Raw genomic sequence first — 9,824 nt, forward strand, 5'->3', positions numbered from 1 at the left:
CAACACTGCATGCTTTTTAACTAGGAAGAAAGTAGAAGACAAAATGCTGAGATTATAGCCTGTATGCATCCATATGTCCCCCCTCCCAGGGAACTAAAATGTACCCATGTGCAAATACAGTCACCTCCTTGTCATAATTTTAATTTCCAAAAGTCAGTGGAATAATGGCAGCAGAGTACACACAATGTAATATTCCAAATGTTGCAGTACTATTAAATAAGCAGTGCTCTTTTGTGATATACTGAATGTGTTCAGCTTCTCAAACAATTCTTCTAAAGCTTGAACACACATGACTGCAAAAAAGCAATGGTCGGCAAGGATACACAGGGAGAGGAGAAGGTTTGAGGAGGCTGAGCATGTCCTCCATGCCTCCACAGATGCTGCACCACAGCCAGCTCCAGGTCTGCCAGGGCAAGGATGGCTGACAGCTGCTTTAGGCCCATAGGTTTTCTGCAAAACCTGGATGTACAAAAAAAAAATCATTGGTTGTTTATTAAACAGTGATTTTTTTTTTTTTTTAATGATGGGTCTCTCAATGGCTGTACATTTCAATATTTAGATATCACAGATTCCTACAGGAAATCTGCCATAAAAATTAGAACCTGTAACAGGCCAGATTGCTCACTGTTGAAGGTTACAGAAATGTGGGTTGAAACTCTAGATAACTAAAGAAAAGAAACTCATAAGCTGGGGGTTTTTTAAGTTTTATTTCATTCTAAATTTTGTGTCCCTAAAATTTAAAACTATGCAGAATTGTAAAAAGATATGTTTATCTAATCCTAAAATAATTAATGTCCTGTAAAACCTACCTGTCCTTGCAGATCCTGACATATGAAGTTATGCTTTCATTATCTTAGACACTATGAAGAGTGGCTGTCAAGCAAGTGAAGAGTGGGCATGAACAAAGATCATAATGAAATCTTGAAGATCTGGAAATTAAGGTAAATTAGTGAAGTTCTGTGGATTATTTCACTTTGCACAGCAAAGAAATCTGGACTTTTTTGCATATACTGTGTTAAAAACACGTTTTTCAGTTACCCCAGAACACTGTGCAAGTAGATAATCAGGCTTTTAAAAAGAACATGTATAAAGCAAAACCTCAAACTTAGCCCCTGTGGACTCCACTGTGGTGGCCTACTGCATAGATTTACATTGGCAATGCCACAGAAGACAGACATGCTGGAATAATTCATTTCTGAGTTGAATGTTTCTCTGTGGATTTTGTAATTTGATTAACATTTTTACGTTATCTTTTTACAGGCTCTTTGAAGGTGGTGTAAATTACATCCAGCTCTGATTAATGGTGAGATTCATGCTAGAGGAATAAAATCTTCACTCTAGCTGGAATGTAAATGCAGCCTTTCAAGCTAGCACAGAGTTTTTAATAGAAAGAGAATTAATTAGTTCAATCTGGAATATTATATATGCACGCAAAAAATCAGATACCTATATAATCTCAGTTTGTCTCTTCTACAGTTTTTGATAAAACACAAAGGTTAAATCATTTTATTGTAGTGCCAAGATAATGCTCTTTTCTAAAAGTTACTTATAAAGTAAACAGTGCTGGTGCTGTGTCAGTACTGTGCAACCCAAAGGACAGGCAGTCAGGCAAAGGCAGTTTTCAGATCTGTAAATGGAAATCAGGTGCCCAGCCATTGCTGGCTGAGTGCTCAACACCTCCTTGTACCTTTACTATTGTAAAGGAAAACTCATTCACTCCCTTCTTTGAGGCAGATGACTCCCCTTGGAGTCACAGCAGTTACAGTGGAGCTTGCAAGCCTGAAAACTCAATTATTAATGTGATTATTTGGGGTGGCACAGTGGGAGAAGAGAGTGTTGCACCTGGAAGTCGAGTCACAATCTGACAGTGCTATTATGCTGAGGAGTAGAAATGTTCTTTGACTGCCCTAAAGCTGCACCCAGTGCTGGGTGTGCATGCATTTGCACTGAGCAAGAGCAGGGTATAAGGCCAAGCACAGGATGGATTATTCTCTTGTCTCACACCTCTCTGCCTCCATGCACTGCAAAAGCCTTTCTCCCCAGTGCACACAGGAGGGTAGTGTGGAGCCAGGCACACCTGAAGGGAAAGTGGATGACAGACCAGGGATGCTGTACCCTCCCATCCATGGAGCTGATGTAGTAATGCTCGGGGGAATGTTTCCCACGACACGAGCATCTTGTTACACACCAAAGCTCAAGTTTATTTTGTTGTATAGAAAACAGAAAATAAATTTAGTATTGAGTGTCAAAAAAAAAAAAAATGTTGTTGTAATGGGCCAGATTAATTTCTGGCAAGAATACACAAAATTGTCATTGATTTTGATGATTTATGACAGCAATTTATCCTCAGTGTAGGTCCACTGATTTTGCTGCAGTTACATCAGGTCTTGATTTAGCCTGCTATTTCTATCAAAGGGAGGAACACAATTAAAAGAGCACATGCCTTACTTTAGGCATTTGTTTTCTACCTTCCCATTTTACACAAATTGCATTTCTTTAAGCTACATATGCTCCAGCCCTCTGTTTTCTCATATTGCAATAGCCTCAGGGCTTTTTCCTTTACCTGATATTTGCCTTTGGGCTTATTGACAAATTGTCACCTGTGATGTGTTTGCTGTCTTACAAGATTACAGATGACTTCTGTCTTGCACTGCTTCTCTTCTCCCTACATCTCTTGCATACTGAGTGGGTTGTTTTCTGGCCAGTGAACACCACCGAAGAATTTATATCAAGCATTCTTTTAGGCATTCCTCAGTCTAGAACCTTTCTTCTTTTAATGACTTCACAGGTAATGTCCTGAATAAGTGCAGGGCAAAGATCTTCATGTAAACTGTAAATTTCAAAATACCTGTTGTTCATGCATGCAATTATCACTGATGGTAAAATCTCTCTTCTTTTTTTAAAAAATTCCATTCTTCGGTCATCTGCAAAATTAATCATTAGAGTGAAGAGCAATACTCAAAATGGCTGCCATGTGCAAGGACACAAATATCTGTTCTCTCTGTTAGCCAGATTCTTGAAACCCACGTTGTTCCAAATCCTGCAGCTTGATGTGTTTTATTACATCTTCTTAATTCTTGTTCTGGGTATCCACTGGCACAAGTGTTTGAAAAACACTGATATTTCATTTCACAGCAATGACACTGCTAGAGGTATCCCTGGGAAGCTCTCATTTTTGCCAGGTTGAGCACAGAGTCATTCAAGAAGTACCCAAAGCTACCAAAAACGTTGGCATGCTGTGTAGCTGAGCTGATAAAGACAAACAAGAGAAGTCCCCTGAAAGCACTTTAAAGATGCTCTGAAACTCCCTCTTCAACCTGGTCAGAGCAATACCAGAACCTCTTAGAACATGACTACATACCAAGGCATCTCCAGAGAAATCTGCAATAAATTTTCTGCAGACCATACAGCAAAGCACACAGACCCACGAGAATGTGAGAGCAACAAGCGAGCTCCGAGGCACTAAGAAGTCATCAGAAATTTGTGAATTCAACCTGCAGTCATACCTGCTCCTGGGATTTGTCTGTGCCCAAACACTTGGGTGTGTGGACACTGAGGGCAGTATGCTACAGCACACACAAGAAATTAGAGCAAGACAGAAAACTACAGGCAGTGCTGGGGGGTAGGTGTGCATGCACACGTACCCATGTTTGGTTGTTTGTTTTCTTTGTGTATTCATACTTAATGACTGCCACAAAGGCCCCATTGCAGTAATTACCTGCGGTGTGACTACATTTTCATGTCTACATACACAAACAATCCCATTCAGTAAACATTATGAATCATCTGAAATCTTCCTCAAAGCCACATGATGAGACCTTGGGTAAAGCATGGTGAGGATTTGTATCACCTTCTCTGACAGGAGATCATCAAAAGGGTGCACCATCTGGATCTGCTTATTCAGTGGAGGATTTTCTACCTTTCTAATTACACTTGCATTTAGCAACCTTCTGCTGTGCTACTGTTCAAGAACCATCCACAACAAATAAATAAACAAACTCAGGGCTGCCAGTTCAGGCAGCCAGTGGGTTCATTCTGAGAACATCTGCCCTTTCCCTAGCACCAAGAGCACAGATTGCCTGCAGCAGTCATTCCACACAAAGTAGTCTTCGTGCACTAGGCTTGTATGTCGTTGGCCCCGCAGCAAAAACCTTAGCGACTTCTTTGGGATTTCTCTTTTTTTTTTTTTTTCTTTTTTTCTTCTTTATTGGGCTTTGCATAGGCCTGGAAAAATATCTGCAATATCTTTCATAAACATCATCCTTTATTAATGTACTGCAAGTCTGAAACAGCCCAGTTGTTTGGGTGCTTGGTAACGTCTGAGGTTAGCTCATTTATAAAGAGGAGCAATACTGGAAAGTGTTTCTCTTCAGAGAACCATGCTGATGAAAAGTTGCTTAGAGCTCATCCAAAATTCTGTCTTACACCGGATCTTTAATATAGTTTCTGTTGGATGAACTTACACTATGTGTGGTGTTTTGTTTTTTTTTTCCCTTATAACCACCAGTATATTTATATGCATTATTTTAATGCAGAGATTTTATTTTGATGTTATGTGAGAGATGTGGAAAGCGCACCTGGGAAATTTGGCTGGCATTTCAGTAGAAATAGTACAATAGTGTGACAGCTTAACCAAGTGGGTGCTGGTATGTAACTTGCTTTTTTTTTCATCCAGTAATTTAAAATGCAATTTGAAATATGCATGAGACAGTAAGACAGTGACTCATTAAAAGATGCATCATGTTCTATAGAGTGAAATGCTATGGAAATGAGAAGTATGCTTACAGGTTGTGCAGATAAAACACAAACAGAGGCTTGAAGGGAAGGCCACCCCGCAAAACCGTCACCTTTCTCTTTTCTCAGTGTGTGCGTATGGCAAGGATTAGGATCATCATGTAATATTCAGGAGAGTTGCATGGGAAATGCATTTCCCATAGCAACAGCTGGTTTAGACGTTAGGGAAAGATTAAAGAGAACCTATTTCATCTACCTATTATTTTAAATGAATGGTTATCTGCCAAACCAGCAGGTCAAAACAGGTGCTTCTGTGAAGACAAATGTCTCTGCAAAAATTGTTCTCTTTCTGTGGATTTGGTTTTCTTATCTGATAATGGGCAATCATTTGCCATACTCCAGGTCTTTGTGTAATTTCTAATTCAACATTTCAGTCCTACATGGCTAGCCAAAAAGGCTCTTAGGTAAGTAAAAAGGAATGCAAAAATGGTAATAGATTCAAGATGTTAAACTTTGATTTGTACCTAATTCCATTAATACATGCAGTTCAAATTAAAGTGTAACATCAGACTTTCCAGCTTTGTTGTCTTTTAAAAATCCAGTAAAAGACAAGATTGTAATATAAAGATATTATAATCCAATTATGCTCTTATCTCTAGCTCTGTTAAAAGAAAACTTAGAAGCAAGTAATAATTTCTATAAACAAGCCATTATCAGAGATTACTATTTTTAAGTAGCATTGAAATTTTGTCAGGCATTAAAAATCAAATAGGCAAGATTTGACTTTGATTCTTGTATGAAGAGATTAGGTTCAAATCCTCAAAGAGTTTCATACTCAAGTCCTGTCAAGGCCCCAGGTTTATTTCATCTAACCAAAGGATCCGAAATTAGGAATCAGTCAATACAGACTCCTCCTAAAAATGGTCAAAGAAAAATGAGGAAAGTCAGACAATGACTCAGGTTCCCTAAAAGCCAAACAGCCCTCTGGAGGAGGCTGCCTCTTGCTTTTGGGGTCATTGCAGGAGATGGTGCTCCTACTGAGAGCTGAGGAAGGCAAAATGCAATCACCTCTGGAAGTGCAGGGGGTCATTAGTGGTTCAGTAGTTCAGTGCTTCTGCACAGGTGACAAGATGGACCTCTGTTGTATGGGATGTGCCAGGTGCCACCAATAAACAAGAGGAGGAACAGAGGGAAACTGAATAAATCCATTTATGGCAATGGACTGTGTACTCATGATTTTTTTACATAGGCATGTCCTGATGGTATTTGCAAATTTATTAACACATTTAAATTACTTACGTTAGTCATGTCATGTACTGCAGGCACCATGGAAGAAAGAGTTGTTTTTGAAGTAACTTAAATAAAGAGCAGATGGTGGCTTGGTGAGCAGGGCCTGGATTTGTGCTTAGTTACAAGTTCACAGTCACAACCTATTTGTGATATTCTAAATAAGAATGTATCATATATGAGCCAATATTCACAAAACTCATTATGGAAAAGATTACATTTGATAGTTGATAGTGTGTTGATTATTTTTTGATAGAAGGAACCTAAATGTCCTGGCTGCTTTGGCCATTGCATATCTGATTTATATCCCTTGGATAAAAGCAGTTATGGGCCCACACCGAGACAGCTTGAAGTTCTTGATTGAAGGTCTCTTACCTGGCAATGTTGTGCAGGTTGTAGTCACTGATCTCCTTGGAGCACCAAGGAAATGGCGAAAGTTCAGTCAGGTTCACATTGTCCAAGGAAAAGGATCTGGCACAGCGCCACTTGGGTTTAACATGTGACATCCTCCCAAAAGCTGAGCTCAGGACCAGAGGTAGTGCCAGCCTGAAACACACAGGAAACAAAGAGAATTGAAGTCCCTTTGAAAGCTCCGCTGCTACAGCACATCTTCACGAACAGGTCAGAACTTCATGTCTGATTGGGTTTTAGTGGCGCGGTGTTAAGTCACACACTTGCACCAGTCCAGGGAGGGTACCTATATATTCCCCACAAAAGCAGCTGAATTCCTCAGTCAGAGGAAGAAGCTGTTCAGTTTGTCCTTCAGGTTTACGAAATCTCTCCCATTTCAGGGGAAAGTCTCGTTACAGAGAGGGTTTTCCCTTCTCTCACTGACCACTTTCAGTCATTTCAGTGTAAAGTCTCCCTTTGGATCTCTTTTGTTGGTTGGAAGGCATACCTTACTTGTAGCTGAAATGAAATTGTTAGGAACAAAAACATCTATGTGTGTGGGAAAAGAATTAACACAAATAGCCACAACTGCAAATGGACACTGCTTTGCTTTTCAAATGACTATGACCCCAGATGGTAAGACACAACTGTGCTCTGGCAGTCTTTAAAGTGCTAAAATAAAGCCCCTTTGCAAGTACATTTGCCTCTAGAAATAGAAAAGTATCCTCTATATTTATGTTATAATAGTGTTTGGGTTTGGAAGTTTTGCCAAAAGTTGTCTGTAAATAAAAAAAAAAATGGTTTTGCATGAATCATCTATGTTATGGTCTTCCTACGTTTACATCATTACCAAAGTATGACCCAAATTGGTGTGTGAATACCAGCCTCAAAATACCGGTGGGAAAAGGAGGGTATGAAATTATGTCAGAGTACAACTGGCACTAAGATGATGGCAACACAATATCATCCTGTTAGTTTACGAAATGTCTGTGGTGATACTGTAAGACATATGCCTTTGATACCACTGCAGATGTGGTAATGCTCTATTTTACATACTATGCTATGCCTCCATCAGTCTGTGGCAATGTAACCTCAAACCATAAAAGCAAAATAAAGCTGAACCCATAACTTTTTTAATACTTATTATACTGTGCAGCATTGCAATGGTAATACTCACTGCAGATCAGATTGAGGGAGCCTCTGAAAAGAAGAAGCTGCTGACACACTAAGATTCTTATGATGACTTAAAATGAAGACTGATTTATTGAAGACAGTTGTATTTCTCTTTCAACAGCTATCTCATGGAATAGTTTATGTTGTTTTCATGATATCTATGTTATAAAGAGAAGATTTATGAACATTTGCTAGTGGACACATAAATTGTCATCCACAAAATTATGATAAACCTATGCATTCCATTAACTCTTTTGTCTTTTCTTATTCATTGTTAAACAAAAGAAGGTCGGGACAGTCAACCATGGGAACAGAGAGACTGTGTGGTCTCCAACCTTGAAGATTTCCAGAACCTGTACGAATTAAGGCCTGAACAATCTGGTCTGATCTCATAGATACCTTAGATTTGAGTCAAAAGTGGTCTTCCTGAAGTCCCTTTGCACTTGAATTATGCTATGATCATATGACCCTAATATTTGTTATTTACAGTTTCATAGCTGAAATAATCTGCACTATATTCTCATGATTCAGTGTTGCATTTACACCATAGTAATAACTAAACTGGACAGAAAGCTCTGATTTACAAACCCTGGACCTCAAGGCAGACTCTGACCTTCTTGGCAGCTGCTGGAAGGAAGATGCAACGGGACACAGTCAAGAGGATTTGTGGAAAAGGACAACTTCTTGACTCAGGTATACAATAGGCAACTAAGGCTGATGCATGGTTGGATGTACTATTCAGTAGTAAGGACAAGCTGACTGGAAATGTGACAATCAGTTTCAATGTTGGCTGCAGTGACTGTGAAACAATGGACTTTGAGATCCAGAGAGGAGCAAGGAAAGAGATAGTAGAGCATAAGAGAGCAGATGTCTGAGTATTCAAGGAATGGGTGACATCACTGCATCTCTGAAGGTTCTGCCAGGGAAGGTATTTGGGTGTTTCCTGCTAAGCTTGTGTGTATATTAACCCCTTGAACTTTACATTTTGAAGGCTTCCCCCAACCCTAACGGATCAAAACTGCTACCATCACTTTGACCAGTGTATACAAACACAGATCATTCAGTGTCATTTCACCCTAATCCACCCCAAGGGATGTATTGACAAGAACCCCAGTTATCCTCACCTTCAGGGGTGGGTCATCACAACAGCAAACTGGGGGACGAGTCAGTATGCTCGAGGGCAGGGCCACCAGCCAGGGGAGCTAGATGGGCTGGGGCGATGGGCCAACCTTTTAAAATTCAAAGAATTGCTAGACTCCCCAGAAAAGAGTGACTGCAATCCACAGTGTGGCTGAAGAGACACAGAGGCTCAGGGCTGAATCTTTCCCTCTTAGACAGGGGAAAGACCTCTGCTTTGTACCCTTCCACATGCACGTAGTGAGAACCAAGATCAAACTTTCCCCACCATATAGTAATGTTGCTGAAAACCTGCCAGTGCATTCTCACTGCCTTATTATATTTCAAGTCACTCCTTAATCTTTCCACAAATTATCAGTCTGAGAGCCTGATTCCCTAACTCATTGATGTTGCTGCAAATCTTTCAGCGGACTGTAACAGACCTTGAATCTTTGCAAGCCATGACTCTCCTTTGTGTCAGTACATTAATAACTTTCTTATACCTTGCCATTTACACACTTGCATTTTTTCCTTTTTTTTTCCCTGAAATTCACTGAGATATCTGAATGTCTGAGCTCAGCTCAATTATTTTGTCTTAGACCCTCTTTTCATCACCTTTCAGAACTTTGTAGCTAACTCTAGAGATGATCAGGAAGTGGAGACTTACTGGGGTCCCCTCACAACTGCATCATCCTATGAAGGTATGAATTGCACTTCTCCATTTGCTGAAGAGTTGAGGAGTTTTGTTTTCAGGCTGTTTTAAGAAAGAAACTGAATGCACCTGCAGCACTGACTTTCTCCCACCTTCATCTTTTCCCCCACTCTTCTAATAGTTCATTAAGCATGTTTATGCTGCTTTCAGTTGATGAATTATTTACGCAATCCTTCTTGACATAACTGTGGCAAATGCTTTTCAAACAAACAGACAGACAAAGAATTTGGCTGTACTAGTGAGGACTAGACTGTGGCTTTGTTCCAAGACCCATGCCCAGAGGGATAATCAGTTGTACTATGCTCAGCAGTAGAAAAAAAAGGATCATCTTTCTAAAAGATTCACATTCAGCATACTGTTGTTGTGGGAGAAAGAGGAAGAAGGGGGAATGGAAGCAGGAGCACATGACAAT

At 39.9% G+C, this 9,824-nt stretch overlaps 1 long non-coding RNA gene across 1 annotated transcript; it reads right to left on the bottom strand.

Annotated features, from left to right (window-relative positions):
- Positions 1-394: 394 nt before the first annotated feature.
- LOC128804617 (uncharacterized) lies at positions 395-6,462 on the bottom strand. The gene is made up of 3 exons (XR_008436124.1): positions 6,397-6,462; positions 810-929; positions 395-459 (listed from the first exon to the last, which is right to left on the bottom strand). It is a non-coding gene; the product is annotated as an uncharacterized LOC128804617 (long non-coding RNA).
- Between the last annotated feature and the right edge of the window lie 3,362 nt (positions 6,463-9,824).

The sequence above is a fragment of the Vidua macroura genome, chromosome 3 (genome assembly GCF_024509145.1).
Source record: "Vidua macroura isolate BioBank_ID:100142 chromosome 3, ASM2450914v1, whole genome shotgun sequence".
NCBI lineage: Eukaryota > Metazoa > Chordata > Aves > Passeriformes > Viduidae > Vidua > Vidua macroura.